This window comes from Ostrinia furnacalis, unplaced genomic scaffold (assembly GCF_004193835.3).
Source record: "Ostrinia furnacalis isolate ACB-3 unplaced genomic scaffold, ASM419383v2 OfSCF3977, whole genome shotgun sequence".
Classification (NCBI taxonomy): domain Eukaryota; kingdom Metazoa; phylum Arthropoda; class Insecta; order Lepidoptera; family Crambidae; genus Ostrinia; species Ostrinia furnacalis.
Window position 1 is genome coordinate 144,970 of NW_021134216.1, and position 16,680 is coordinate 161,649.

A 16,680-nucleotide genomic window follows, 5' to 3' on the forward strand; every position below is an offset into this window, starting at 1 on the left:
TTATTTCATCATCATCATCATCATCATCTCAGCCATAGGACGTCCACTATGACATCATAAAGGTAGCAGGAAAGCGGTGGACGCAGGTCGCTACCAACCGGGCAACATAATAAGCATTGGGGGAGGCCTATGTTCAGCAGTGGACGTCCGTTGGCTGAGATATTTATTTACTAGATGAGAATCATTATGTTTTTATGTGTAGGTTATGTTTTATTGATTTTTTAACGATATTAATAAATTAATTGTTCTAAATACGACTGTCAAATTCATAATTACCTAATTAAATTTTCAACATTAATTTTATGTTTGTATTCACAAAAAGTTTTACTTGTTTTGTATTGTTCTTTATCAGATCAATAGTACCCAAACAAATAAGTTAAATTAAGTTATTTAATCAACGGAAAACATCTTGAAACTTAATTAAATTCATACAACTAACTACTCGGCTAAAATCAACTGAATGCTAAGCCTGAACTGAGGGTAGTGGGACAAAACATGTAAATCACAGGGTCCGTGTCGACAAACAAATCCAGATTTAATCTGGTAATGGAGGCTGGTGTCACTCGGTCGGACGGCCGAGTGATATTAAATGTGCGGGCCGGCTCCGCGAATTAACATCGAGTTGACTGGCTAAACTCTGGTTAACAAATTGGTGGTCAGTTTCTGCAACGTAAACTTTAGCGGAGGTGGGTAAACTTTAATGTAAGATGGATTTGATTGCTTAACCTGGCCCCTTAGACAAAATGCACTTTTTGATAGAATCAACAATCGAATCCGTCATAACTCCATACAAAAGAAAAAGCTTTTTGACCACTTTTCGACTGGTTTGCGATCAAAATGTTCACCTTGTTACCCTCAGGTCTCGGGACCGATTCTTATGTTATTTTATTATTAGCATCGAGTTGACTATAAACAACGCTATGCCTGTCTGTGTGTGACGTCACCCATAACCAGTGTGAGTGCGAGAGAAAACGTGATTATGCACACAAATTGGTGGTGACTTTCTGCATAAACTTTAGTGGAGGCAGGTTTGCTCTCTTAACCTGGTGCGGGACCCGATTCTTATGTTACTTTATTGTTAACATCGAGTTGACTAAGCTCTGGTTAACAAATTGGTGGTCAGTTTTTCAGCTGCTTTAGTAGAGGAAAGTAATCTCTTAACTTAGTCATAGGTCTGTTTCTTAATACACTCGATATCAAATAAATCGCACCTCCCTCGACAAGCACATTCAAACGTATGCATCCCCACTTCCCACCAATATTGGCACCATTTAAAAGCCTAGTTCTAAGCTTCATTTCATTAAAGGAAAGGTTTTTACCCCAAAAATGTGTCTTTAGAAGGATCCAGAGTCACTTCTTCAAAAAATAGGCAGTTACGCTTGAGCCAACTTTTATGGCTATAAAACTGTTAAGTTGGGATTAATCGCTATCCATCTGTTAAAGAGGACACGTGTGATCATTATTTGGTTTTATAATCATAAAATTTGGTCTAATTAATCCCAGAGGTGAGCCCAAAGTGAGGTCTTTTTTCAAGTCACATTTATGGTATCATTTGTTAATCATTTGTTAAGAAATTAAATGTGTTTTTCTTTAGGGATATTTATTGGGCTTTCAAATAACACCAATATTGTTGGGGTACCATGATTGTGTCAGAAAAAAATCTTCAAAGTTCGCGTCACGGAAGGTGCGGTTTATTTGATGTTGAGTGTATATTCATAGTGGCTATATCACTTTTATTATTATTATTGAAAACCAGTGTAGACCAAACATAAGTAATGTAACATCATAACATTGCAATATTAATAAGTAAATATTTATTTTGGCTCGCTGTCGAGAATGTTTGATAGATGTGTATAAAAAGTAAGAAGTTATTCTATTTTTTGGCTCTCGTATGGAACTCGTATAGAATCCATTTGTGCTGTCTGAAAAGCCCACAAAATGTTCAGGTTGTAGTGTAGCTATTACATTACTTAATGAACAGCAATTTAGTATGTAGTGTGAATGTTTGAATCCACAGATCACAGAAACTAAAGGGAGATGTGACAAGGGGGCGTGGCCGGTGTCGCAGCAATATGCCCAAAACAGAACACATTGCTCGTGACAGCAATAATGACAGCAGCGATGTAATAATGTAAACAGTTTACATTGCTTGCGTAGTACTAAAGATTATTCGAGCGTTGAGTACTGATACCGTAGTGGATAATGAGCACATATTTTGATTACTTTGTGTGTGAATTTCTAATGCGACACTGAGCTCCGAACTCAGCGCATTAGTTGGCATCTCTCTATATCTCTATGTTTGAATCCAATTAAATGACTCGCAATTAGCTGCGTCTTAAAAGCCTCAGCCACTTTCTTCAACCAGGTACATAGCTAACTCGCGTTAACAAGCGAGTTGCTAAGCAATCGTTAACGTTAGGCGGTGCCGCCCGCCCTAGCCGCGCCGGCTAATTTTGGCTCGTACTAATTGGCCTCGGGCGAAGTGTTTAGGGCAAAGAATGCAGCATTTGTTTAATGGCTTTACCCGCTGTACAATTGCGACACATTCAGTGGTAAATACCAGGCGAGGGATCTTTCATTTGATGTCAAGTTCAATCAGAAACACGAAACAAGTGACAGTGTAACTTTAAGAATTTATATTAATTTTATGTTTCATTTCAATTACATTTTCATGAATATATTTAGTTTTAAAATGCAACGTGACCGTAGTGAGTGGTAACTTTTTCAGGTAAAAAGCATATTGTGTAGTTTTAAATAGTGTTGTTCTTTCCTTCTTGATTGATGAAGTTTTAGGCAGCAATAAAATCTGAACTCATAGTTAGAGATTGATATCTAACGTAAAACCTATGTTGGTAACCTTTAAGTGAAGGTGAAATAAAATCTCTACATTTTCTTTTAGATAAGTTAGACTATACGAGTAAAACAATCATGAATTTATTGCACTGGGTTGAATAAAACAAAACAATATTTGCTTATTTTATTAATCGTGAAAGACATTCAGTTTATTATTAAGAGATTTGATTAAAATCCGATCCTTACGAGATTATAGCAAAGTTTAAATTAAAATTGAAGGTATAAATTCCAGTGTTTATTAAATTTGATGACATTTGATTTTACTAATTACGCTGCTTCGTAGAATCGTAGTAGTCATTTATTAAGTAGGTATGCATTTTTAATACTTCTTCTCTTGGAGTAAGTTAAATCCCGGTTATAAATTAACGAATTTGTTGGATATAAAACTGATTCAAGTGTGTAAGAATTAAGTATTATTACGTATTGCCTATCTGGTAAATTGATAAATTATTAGACCCTGGCCACCACACAACGTTACAGTATTTGTTTTCAAGATAGTAGCATAGAATTCCATAAACACCGAACCGACAATTTACCTCAATCTGACGCCATAACACTAGCAAGTATGCACAAACAGTACTTGAAAAAGATCTTACATAAAAGACACATTGCAAGAGAAATAAATCCTTGTAAATTACCAACACATAAAGGCCCTTTACTTTTGTCGCACTTTATACAACGCTTCAACCGCAAGCTTCACTGACGTAAGAATAAAACAAACAATTGCGAGTAAAAAGCCAAGGAAAATAAAATCCTACGTTATTCCGAGCTTTTACGCTCCGAATAAAACACGTTCGCAGCACGTGCTACGGCGTAGCTCCGTAGCGTTTCTCCGTAGCTTTGTAGCAGCGGGCTTGGGTGAAAGTAGGTTCTTTAGTAAATTTAAGTTTCATTTACGCGTGTTTTAACGAACCTGGTCCGTGAGCACGTAGAATTTTGTCCAATGACCCCAAGCTACCCATCCTTATAGCTCGCGCGTAATTATATTGCTGTCGCGACTGTGCGACGCACAGTAGTCGGCAAGCGGAAAAAAGTCCAATATTGGAAGGTTCTAATTCATTAAAATTAGCATAGTAGCCTTATTGTAGAATAGTTATGGGATCATAATCACAAAAAAAATAATTAATTAAACGTTATTTTAAAGGAAAATTATGCGTCATAAGTTGATCAAACACGAAATATTTATTTAAGCGTAGTTTCTACGCTCGGATTTCTACGAATGTATTTCTTAAGACATTGATGATATCAACAATATTTCTTTTTAATTGTCTTTTATGAAGCATTATGTATTTACATTTAAACTATATTTTGCAAATAACGGCTGTCGTCATGTCCTACTTGACCTATATAAAAGACACTCTTTTATATTCGAAATTATTGCTTTTCTTGGACCATAACTTTTTTGCCTTGTCGATCCTAGTGGAGATGTATGTATCAAAAGATTCCTTAGTCCTTCTAGTAACTAGCCTATTATAAATTAGCTGCTAATATCTGCTACCCTTGTCATACGATTCATTTATCTAATGAGGTTAAGTGGTTGGATATGATGAGACGGGGATGAGAGAGTCGGTATTCTCGGTGCAAATGAGGATATTATGAACATGCTTCTGGCTTCGTCTGATCCATTCATCAATAAATTTAGAAGTAAAATCAGCAAAAACTATTTAGTTCTAAACCTAGAAGTTTTAGNTGTATGTATCAAAAGATTCCTTAGTCCTTCTAGTAACTAGCCTATTATAGATTAGCTGCTAATATCTGCTACCCTTGTCATACGATTCATTTATCTAATGAGGTTAAGTGGTTGGATATGATGAGACGGGGATGAGAGAGTCGGTATTCTCGGTGCAAATGAGGATATTATGAACATGCTTCTGGCTTCGTCTGATCCATTCATCAATAAATTTAGAAGTAAAATCAGCAAAAACTATTTAGTTCTAAACCTAGAAGTTTTAGGCCTAATAAAAGAGTGACATTATTTGTTACTAATTTCTGTTATGTATTGAAACATAGATATTGCACTATATAACATTTTTTTAATAATTTTAAAGCAATTTTATGAAAAGAAACATGATAACACTGAAAAATGGAATTATTTCCGCTCTCCCATACAAAGCCGACCACTGTGCGACGGGCGCCCGCAGTGAGTGTGCGAGCGCGACAGTAACATGCGCGAGCGATAGGGATGTGTAGCTTGGGGCCATTGGACAAAATTCTACATGCTCATGGACCAGGCTTTATCTTTAAATGAACTTTATAAAATTGGATTCTAAACGGCTGAATGATGAGGAATTATAGGTCTACGGAATAGGAGAAATATAATTAATGATGATTGAGTTTGAGAGCGATTAGTTAAAAAATGTCAAGTCAGTTGTGTATGACGAAAGATGGAAGACGGTTGAGTTGTAAAATATTGTACTCTTAGTAAGCTCTCTTGTTTAACGAGCATTATTACATCAAGTTCATCAATACATGCAGGTTTCATTCAATTGAAGAACCAGATTTCCCACACAAATGTTGTGATTTATTACTTATATTGATTTCTCGAGTCTTTTTGCGAAAAGTTTGTTGAACTTTGATTGGTATTGAGTAAGATCACTGTATGTTTTTCTATCATGCTGCATCTAGGTTTAAAAAAATAAATTGCATCGGGTGAGAACGTACTAACAGTTTTAGAAGAGTTTATTTAGAGATACAATTTACTTAAGCTGTACATTGCTGTACTGTATGAACCTATTTAGTAATTGTTCTTTTTTTGACATCCCTTTTTAAAAAGAAAGGCATAACTCTCATATACTGTTCAAGCAGGCTAATAGCAGTAATTTGGGTCACAACTTTTAAAAGTTATTATGAATTTTCAGTCAAGTCTTGAATACCCACCATTAAGGTCAAACTAAAATTATTGGTTTTTCTTTGATTAATGAACGCTCATGAGACATCCTTTTTATTTGTGACCACGACTTGCCCCTAGAGCTCTATGTATAAAAACACTGTAACGATGTATGGGTTCGGTTTATGCTGGACACTACAAACGGGATGTTCGTGTGAATGTTAGTGTAAAAGACGTTTACTAATAAACGGGATCCTGTAAAAAACGGATGGAGAACCGAACGCGATGGAGGACTGTTGTGGACGCCCTCTTCCCCATCTAGGGGACACAGAACCTTAAGGNTAAAAAAACCGAATGGATTTGGAACGAGCCCTAACGCTAAAATTTTTGCATTACGTTGCGATATGTGCAATAGGCTAGGGTTTAATATCAAAAAATATTGGACACATATATTTTTATTTGTCAATCTAACAAATAATTACATAGTTATGGTTCGTTGAAGTTCCGCACGACGTCACAACGTGCGGCACTTTTATGCATGCATTGACGTCACGGGCCTCTTCTTATGAATTTTGGCGCGCTTTATCTCTTTAAATTTTCATTAGTTTGAAAAAGTGAAAAATACGTGTAGAGTATTTTTTGATAAGTTAACTGACGGACTAATTAAAACTATTGCTTTTTGAGCCAGGAAACATCCCTATTGTGCACGGCGATAAAAATTAGGTTGTAGAACATTATATCTAGGCGTGTAAGTGACCAGTGGGCCTACCATGAGTTTACGTGAGGTGTGCTCGCTAGCGACTGCGTAAAAAATGACATTTAAATGTATGACATATTGTGCAGCGCCCCTAGCGGCTACTTTCAAGAAATAAAATCTTCATAGAATTTTTTGACGTTTTCGCTAGCGAGCACACCAAACGTAAACTCATGGTAGGTACACTGATGTAACTAACTCAAGTATGGGGAGAGACGTGAGACTGTAGAACATACTAAAACTTAAACCTAGACGTGTGGATTACTTGCAATAACTGGCCTTTGCTTGCTCGAACAGTGCATATTTGTTAACCTTCGTCTTGCTAAGGTGCAGCTTGATGTGAGGCTGCAGAGCACATTGGACCGTATGTGTAGGCGGGTAAGGACCTGCGATGACCAGCACGTCGATGAAGGGACACGAGGCTGGTCGGCTCGTCCCAGCGCACTCGTTCGAGCGGCGAGCGACATTGAACCTTATGTGTAGGCGGGTAAGGACCTGCGATGACCAGCACGTCGATGAAGGGACACGAGGCTGGTCGGCTCGTCCCAGCGCACTCTCTCGAGCGGCAAGCGACATTGAACCTTATGAGTAGGCGGGTAAGGACCTGCGACCGGTCAAAAGAGAGATGCAGGTTATGGCGCGAGAGAGCTGATCTCCCCTGCCCTTTTGTCCCTATGTCTGAGAGTCCTCCACCTGGACATGAGCTCCCCTGGCTTACCTGGAAGTCTTTAAATAGACTTCGGACGCAGGTTGGCCGTAAGGACAATCTGGTCAGGTGGGGATTCTTGGATGGCTTAAATATGGAGTGCAGGTGTTATGTTCCCCAGTCGATGAAGCACCTGATGTCGTGCCCTGAGTGCCCAAGAAATTCCACTCAGGAGGATTTGATGAGTGCTGCTGACAACGCCGCTCTTGTGGCGGAGTTTTGGGCTGTCACTGTGTAGGTAGAAGACACGAAAAGAAGAAGAAGGACCTGAGATGACCAGCACGTCGATGAGGCGGGTCAGCTCGTCCCAGCGCACTCGCTCGAGCGGCGAGCGACATTGGACCTTATGTGTAGGCGGGTAAGGACCTGCGATCGGACAAAAGAGAGATGCAGGTTATGGCGCGAGAGAGCTGATCTCCCCTGCCCTTTTGTCCCTATGTCTGAGAGTTCTTCACCTGGACATGAGCTCCCCTGGCTTACCTGGAAGTCTTTAAATAGGCTTCGGACGCAGGTTGGCCGTAGTAATGGACAATCTGGTCAGGTGGGGATTCTTGGATGGCTCAAACATGGAGTGCAGGTGTTATGTTCCCCAGTCGATGAAGCACCTGATGTCGTGCCCTGATTGCCCAAGCAATTGCACTCAGGAGGATTTGATGAGTGCTGCTGACAACGCCGCTCTTGTGGCGGAGTTTTGGGCTGACACTGTGTAGTTTTGTTGTCGACACGAAAGAAGAAGAAGGACCTGCGATGACCTGCACGCCGATGAAGAGATGCGAGGCTGGTCGGCTCGTCCCAGCGCACTCGCTCGAGCGGCGAGCGACATTGGACCTTATGTGTAGGCGGGTAAGGACCTGCGATGACCAGCACGTCGATGAAGAGACGCGAGGCTGGTCGGCTAGTCCCAGCGCACACGACATTGGACCTTATGTGTAGGCGGGTAAGGACCTGCGATGACCAGCACGTCGATGAGCGCGAGCACGGCGAGGGACGCGAGGCTGGTCGGCTCGTCCCAACACACTCGACATTGGACCTTATGTGTAGGCGGGTAAGGACCTGCGATGACCAGCACGTCGATGAAGAGACGCGAGGCTGATCGGCTCGTCCCAGCGCACTCGACATTGAACCTTATGTGTAGGCGGGTAAGGACCTGCGATGACCAGCACGTCGATGAGCGCGAGCACGGCGAGGGACGCGAGGCTGGTCGGCTCGTCCCAGCGCACTTGCTCGAGTAGCGCTGCGCACGCGCTCTCGTTCAGCGAGCGCATATTGTGCGCTGCGCCGGTCGAGCCGCGCGGCGCATTGCCCGGGCGGCGCTATGGCGATAACCGCATCGTTTCGGCTCTCTGGGGACAAAGAGATATTGTTGGTTAACAACATGTAAAGCCTGGTCCGTGAGCACGTAGAATTTTGTCCAATGACCCCAAGCTACCCATCCTTATCGCTCGCGCGTAAATATGTTGCTATCGCGCTCGCACACTCACTGCGGGCGCCCGTCACATAGTCGCGACAGCAAAATAATTACGTGCGAGCGATAAGGATGGGTAGCTTGGGGTCATTGGACAAAATTCTACGTGCTACTAGGAAAATTGTTTAAGTGATTGACAGACTCAGGTGGATCACATTAGGGCGTTAGAAGCGCGACAGCAGCGCGGCAGCGGCGTTTTTATAACGCGAATGCATGCATCCACTGTCACATAGTGTGAAATTTACGGTAGCGTGTCAGCCGTACGTTTGTCGCGGTGCTAAATCGCCTAAATGTGAATGCGCTCTAAGAGACCACTGTTAAGATAATTGCAGGCCTACGGGTGTCTGTGGGGCGATGATAATAATCTTATCATTTACCATCAGGTTATTTGGCTGCTCGTTTGCCTTCTGTCTCATAAAAAAAATATTCAACATTTATTGCAAAATCACAATATAACCTTATACAGGGTAAAAGACCTGCAGTAGTTCAATTAAGTGTCGATAATGATGATTGAGCTTAACAGCTTCACTCAAGCAAGCAACGTCACGAATCTGTTCTAGTCTCCAATCGATATAAAAATAGACACAACTGCGATCTATTTCCCAGATCTGTCACAAAAAGATCCCGCAGCGAGCTAGGAGCAACTTATTAGCTTGAAATAAATCGATACGCTCTATTTATGGGACTGACGTCAGCTCACTCGTTTGCATTTGTTATTAGATTTCAATTTGACGGAATATTCAGCTATCAAACATTTATTGTGACCTTTCTAGATACTGCATTTGAAGTTGATTGGCGGAATCTTTCTTGTTTATTAATAGCGACGTTTTTATAACCTAGACTGGGTATAGTCAGACTTACTAAGTTATGGGTCCAATCCTTAAGGCTGATTTACGTATTAAATAGTTCAGCAGGTACCTAAATTTTAACTAAATTTTTCGGGTAACTTGGTGGGCGGAACCAATGCGGAACTTGTCACTTGACGTTTTGACTAGCAGCTTCATAGTAAACAAGAGCTTGACTACTTAATACCTTTTGACATAGACTTAAAATAAAGCTAATATTTAGTTACGTACTTATTACTTAACACGTGTAAATCATCTATTAAGTACGTAAAACACGCTTTGTGTTAAACTACTTTTTGCTAGTATTTCACCCAGATTATTGCATGCTTGATCAATTGGCTGTGCAATTTCGTGTTTCGTAAGATACATTTATGTGGTCTAATATTAGGAAGTCAACTCGTTACAAGTAAAGAAATAGTTTTGATTTAATTTCATGCTACAGCTTATAAGTTTGACACTAATATCTTAATAAATAAAGTGTTCATTCCTGCTGTGCTAATAGAAATCTCACTTCAAATATTTCCTGTCTAAATAGTCCTGGGACTAAATAGACTTCAAAGACTAAAGATGCTACATTCCTTTTTTAAGTATCTTACGTATCGCTTACACCACTATTAATGGCTTATCCAATAATTTAAGAAGTGCATAGGCACATCACACATACGATTTTATCTTGGAGAACTGATCGTTAATGAAATAAAAATATCAGGGAAGAAAAGATTTTATTCCAAGAACCTCCTTAACCTATTCGTGTCAGTTATTTGTGCTTATTCGCAAAAAATATGAATTAAAAGCTCTTTTCATTATGGGATTATGCTTACTTTGCGTACGTGGGAGTCTTAAGATTAGTCCTTTGAAAGGGACTAAAACCCGGACAAAGAAATGTAGGCTATAGAGCAGAATGTAAATAACGAATGCTCTTTGAGAGCCAGTTGAACCTTTCTTTTACATTCTTGAGATTGTAATTTTCTCCTCAGGGTTTATTTTAGTTTTTCTAAAGACCCAGATTAGGCGATTTTCTTTTAGTTTTACTTTAATTTTTATAATAGCTTCGTCTGTGGAAGTCGTAGAAAAGAATTAATTAAGAGATACTCAATCTCAAATTAGATTTATTTTTTAAGATTACTTACTCGACACATATTAGTTGTATAGGGTATATTATCCGCAGTTAAAGATAAACTTTAATTAATAGCCACGATAGCCCAACGGTGAAGTGGTCGGACTGTCCGACTCGAGATCCGGGGCACGCCGGTTCGAATCCCACCGCTCGACTATTGTGGTGAGCCCACTCGTAACAAAAGCTTATTTAGCTTAACACGAGGGGCTAACGGGACTATTAGTAATTTGAGCAATACAAATTGCTAATAATCTTTTTTTTTTACTTTTTCTACTAATCCTACTATCCTACTAATATTATAAATGCGAAAGTTTGGATGTCTGGATGTTTGTTACTCTTTCACACAAAAACTACTGAACGGATTTTGATGAAACTTTACAGCATTATTGTTTATAACCCAGACTAACATATAGGCTATAATTTACGACGCTCTGTGACAAACAATATTTTGCGACGTGGGAATAAAAAGCCGCAGACAAACTATTAACTGTACTCGAGTTGGTAAAGTCATACTCCGATGAATTCCATAACTGTTGCTAATACAGAAAATCAAACATCAAACCCAAATTGTATTCTTATGGAGTTGTAATAAGAATCACTTTACCAAAAATAGCCAATCTAACCGTCTGTGGGCTGTACAAAACCAGCAAAATACCAGCTGTTAATCGAATCGAAACGAATATCGCTACAAATAATCGAGATGGCAAGCCGGATGGAGCCATCGGCAATCGATTACGCTGTGCAAACTGAATACCGATGCAAAGAAATGAGGGATCAAATGGTTGAGGACGGTCGTATTTAAAGAGTGTAAGTATGTCAATGTTATAGATAAATAATTATAATTGAAGGTGTCGTGAGAAAGTCTGTAGTGGTCTGTATGGTAAAGGAGGACGGTCGAAGAAAGCCACAGTTATATAAACGTAGTTTGCTTTTAAAAGCGCTTTTAAAATGTTTTTGAAGGATAGGAAATCAAGTCAGTTTTTTACTCAGTCATAACTGTTTATTCATATTTATTATTATTTATTGCTTACACTATTAAATGATTGTTACGGTTACTTTGTCTACAACTCATTTTAAAACTTAGAACACACTAGTGAAATAGTTAATAAAAACATTAGAACGCCTATAAGGGACCTATACTCGTGTCTTTGCAATAGTTAAAACTTTCTATCAAAGTCAGTCAAAGACAACCTAAAAATACGCACCAGATTTATACCTTCCCTCTTTTCCCGTTGGAAGTTAAATAATACAAATCAAATCAAATCAAATCGGTTTATTTGCGTGAAAAGTGGTCTACAAGTTCTTACAATATTAAAATGTCCGCACAGTCCATCAGAAGCTGGCATGCAAATATTGTTAACATTATAATTATTTATTTAATACATTAAAACATAATAAATTACAATTTGGTTACAATAACACCACTACAAAATGGTTGCACTACAAGAGTCCAATATTTAATTTGAGTTCTAAGAACTCCAGCTAAGCTTTTAAATCAGTTCAAAAGTAATTAACGCTTTATTTAAATAAGAGTCATCCAAAACCAAATGTGTGACCAAAAGCAAAGTTCTAATTAGAAAGCCAAACAAAGCGATGGTGCGACAGCTAATTACGGACCACTTGAAATGGAGAGGGTTGAAAAAGTCACTAGTCCCGAAATTTGTTTAAAGGGCGCCGTGGCAATGCGAAGGTTAAGTTAAAATGGACCGTTTGTTACTTTGTATGTGTAATGTTTTTGAAGCTATAACAAATACTTAAATTTGAATTCCTACGCTATTAACAAAAAAGCGTTAGGGCTGAATTGCTTACCTTTAACCCTTAACCAGGCTAAAAAAGTCATTGGTTTTCAACCGTATCTTCACAGCATAAAGTTCAAATTGATGTGGGCTCTATGGCGACCACAGCATGGTTAATGGTTAACTTTTACTGGTGTTTTTGAATGTTTTGTATGAAGTTTGACAGACGTTTGTTATAGTTAGTAAAAAAAAGATGGTGCAACCAATACTTCCATGACCAACTTTCCAAAGTTGATTCTTCCCTTGCGTCATTGAATACATCCTACTAGTATCCTACTAATATTGTAAAAGCGAAAGTTTGTGTGGATGTCTAGATGTTTGTTACTATATACTTCTGAACGGATTTTGATGAAACTTTACAGTATTATTATTTATAACCCAGAATAACATATAGGCTATAATTTATGACGATCTGTGACAAACTAAATTTCACGCGGGTGAAGCCGCGGGCAAAAGCTAGTAATTTATAAACCTCAATTACATTCGTATTTCCATTAAGACTCGCTAATGGCAGTACTTTCAAAGCCGTCGTAAATTGCTTAAAGCCTCCAACTTTTGTTCCGCCATAAATTCTTTTAACAGGTGTCATCTCTTAAAATAAATCCGCCCTTATCTGTGAGGATACCGTTGAAACGTCAAAAAGTCGGCAAAATTACCTTTCGGCCATCTTATCGCGCTCGGGATGGAGTTTAACACGTTTTCTGAAGTCTATAGAATGGGGTGCCAATTCTTATCAGTGTAGGGCCAGTATGATTTCGAGAAATGCGGCATCTTGTCTATAAAATATTGGACATTCGAACTTAAGACGGCTAATGCTGGAGATAATGTCTAAGAGAGAACGAAGCGTGGGATGGGATGCATTGTTACTGTAAAATAAGGTAGGGTAAACCGTATAGCTATTGCCCACTTAAAGATTTCAAACATATTGAGATGTAAAATTAAAGAAAGTATTTTAATTATCGACCATTTATGACTTTTTTCTTATAACTCAATAAACTGTTAAACAGAATATTAACAGTTTTTAGTTAAAACTTACGTAACTTAGAAAATATTAAAATAAATTTAAAATCCTCCAAAAAGTACAGTCATTGCCCATTACTTACACTAATTGCCCACATCAAAGCACAGTAATTGCCCAGTATCTTAAAACAAAATAATCAATTTTAAAATGACAAAATAGGCTTTAAATAAACAAAACAAAACATTAAACTTAAATTCTAGTAATACAGTCTTCAAAATTTCAAAATAAATTGCGTTTGGCCTTATTAACATATTATCAAATATTTCTTGAGCTGATGTTGATGAGTCAGAATCGGTAGAGACAGAATCATCTACTTCAAAACATAGATGACGCAAAAATTTGAATTTTATATGTAAATTTTATATGTATTTATTTTTTTATCTTCTTTGATATCAGTTCAAGTGGTTGCTCAGAATGTTCAATTAGCTGTTGGTTATTCTTCCCTAAAGTTGTATCTATTTCCTTACAATTAACATTTTCACTAGTAGATTTAACGTAGGATTTTCATTTTTTGTATTTGCGTTTGAATTTTTATCAATTTTTTCAAGCCAAACCATATTTTTCAGCAATTTATCTTGTAGATAAATTGTTGGATACATCTTGTACAGCTTCGATCGCTTTTTGCAAATTTTCTATGCTATATTGAACTTTTGGAGTCTTTGGCATACTGAAAATGAAACATTAAAAGCCATTTCAATATTTATGCCTGTAAATTGCAAAACAAGTCTAGCAATGAGCAACTTAAACACTGCTACTGCATGGTGGCAACACTCTAATAATAATTGCCCTGGGCAATAACTATACATTAACATATGGCAATAACTGAAATGATGGTGGGCAATAACTAAAAATATACAGATTTACGTGCAGTGATTACCCACCGTTAAAATGACCGTTAGAAATCAAATTTTATCAGTTATTTTCATTGATAATGGAGAAAACACTTATAATTTCATCATGACTATACACCATTAGTTGAATATTAAATAACTTGCAAAAAAAATTTAACCTCTAAGCAAGTAATTCCTTAGTAAAATTGTTAAAGTCTTTACCTGTTTGAGTAACATTTTCACCCGTCTTGACAAAATCCGCCATAAATGGTTTTTTTTAGTGTTTCCTATTGTACATTTTAAATCTACTGTACATTGATCTCGGAGCCATCTACTTAGTAAATTCAAATCTAACTAGAGTGATTCAAAGTCAGCACCTGACAATATTATTCTTATACCGGGCAATCACTACCAGTGGGCAATCACTCTCTGGTTTACCCTAATCTGGTTCCTAGCCGTTTCACCGGTCAAAATAATGTATTATTTAAATAGCCAATTTTATTGTTATAATCACATGTTATTAAACACTCGTTTTTCACAGATTTTAACATAGGTTAATGATCGCTATCGAAACATTGGGATAAGAGCACCAAGCGCGCTATCGAGTTACTACAAGAAATAACTTTTTTTCTGTTAAAAATGACGTTTTATCCTCAAAAATCCCAAAGCTTGGACGCTCCACAGATCGCAATCCCATTTCCAATCGCAGCGAGTGTAAAAGAAAAGACAAAAGCGTCCAGCTTCCAGCTTGCACACACGTGGCAACAGATATATGATGCCATGTGATGTCAGACTGCGGTCAACTCAAAGGGAAGCGATATAAAGAGAAAAGGAAACTGGGAAAAGATGGCCATCGGTTGAAAGGTGTATTTCTGTGACATGTTAATATGATTGTGACTGTACTACGCACTAGACTTCGCGACCCGATCACTGGCTCTGTTTAACTGTGTGCTTAGTGCGAGTTTGAACGACGTCGCTAGCCAGTGCGTCAAAAAAACCTATGAACATTTTAGTTTCTGAAAGTATCCGCTAAAGACGCTGTACAATCCGTCATACATTTAATGTAATTTTTTTATATAGTGACGACGTTTGATCTAAACTCACACTCAGCCTTCTGTAGAGCGCTCAATTGAGTCAGTGAGGGAGGGTGTTTTTGTAATGTCAAACATCCGTGTGACTTTGAACGTGCTTCAGATTTCTATAGATGACCTACACTGAACTGTCCCACCAAACTCACTGGGGGCGCCACCATCGTTCAACTATAAGTATAGTTTCCAACAATTCTAACATGGCTAATATCGGAACCAGCGATTCGGTATTGACCGTGGCGCTTCGCTGTCAATGTCACGGGTAGGACAGTTCAGTTTAATGGGTCTATATGCTCTGTCACGTCATTATATCTCAATGTCACCCCTCGGGCACTGACTCAGCTAAACACTAGACATAATAAGTACGTTTATGATTTATATTATTTACAGTATTAAATTGATCCTAAAGGGTGATTATGTGTACAGTCACGGAATGAAAAGGTTCGTCAGTTTTTAAATTGATTCCTTCAACGAATCGCGAGCACATATTACCTTTTGAAACTATGTTACAGAATAATCTCGAGTTAGAGAAAATAATCTTTAACTGTTCGTCAGTAAAGTTCAAAATTATTCTGATCTAAGTTGTTTGACGATTTATCTTGTCAAGATTATTATGATTGATAAACTAAAACCTTCTTGTTGGTTCAACCTGCCATTATTATTTCTATTAAATAAATAAAAAACTATATTTTGTAACATTGCATGGGATAGAAAATTAAACAAGCAAAACCTTATTCGTTAGCAAACGTCATATTTAAATGTTAGCAGCACTGTTTCTTGCACTGTTATGTTGGCAGGTTTGACTCTTACAGTACCTAGTGCAAGCGAAAACCGACACTAAGGTGACGAACCTTTTCATTCCGCGACTTTACATTGTTTGCGTGATTGGAAGCTATTTTTGGCAACCGCCCATTCTGTAACACTATTTTTATTCTGATTTCTGTCATTTTTATTCTGAGGGTGTAGTGTGAGTTTACGTCAACCGCATTCGATATCGACTGCGTAAAAAAGTGACATTAAATGTATGACGGATTGTACAGCGCCCCTAGCGGAAACTTTCAAGAACTAAAATCTTTTGTTTTTTTAACGCGCTCGCTAGTGACGACTTTTTATGTAAACACAATAAGCCCTCTGACTGAACAACATGTCTAGCAGCGTTAGATGCCTTTAACCGATTGAGTCCCAGACGGCATTAATGTCATAACAATTGATTATCTATTGTGTCTAGATTCGCGGAGCTTGAAGGATTAAAAGTAAATCGAAATTTTAATTTCATAGTTTTAAGGACTCGAGAGAGTTAAGACATATTTTACAGTAAAGAAAAAAAAGGAAACAAACGGAATGAAATGTTTTAGTGCAATATTTAATGGGTGGGCAA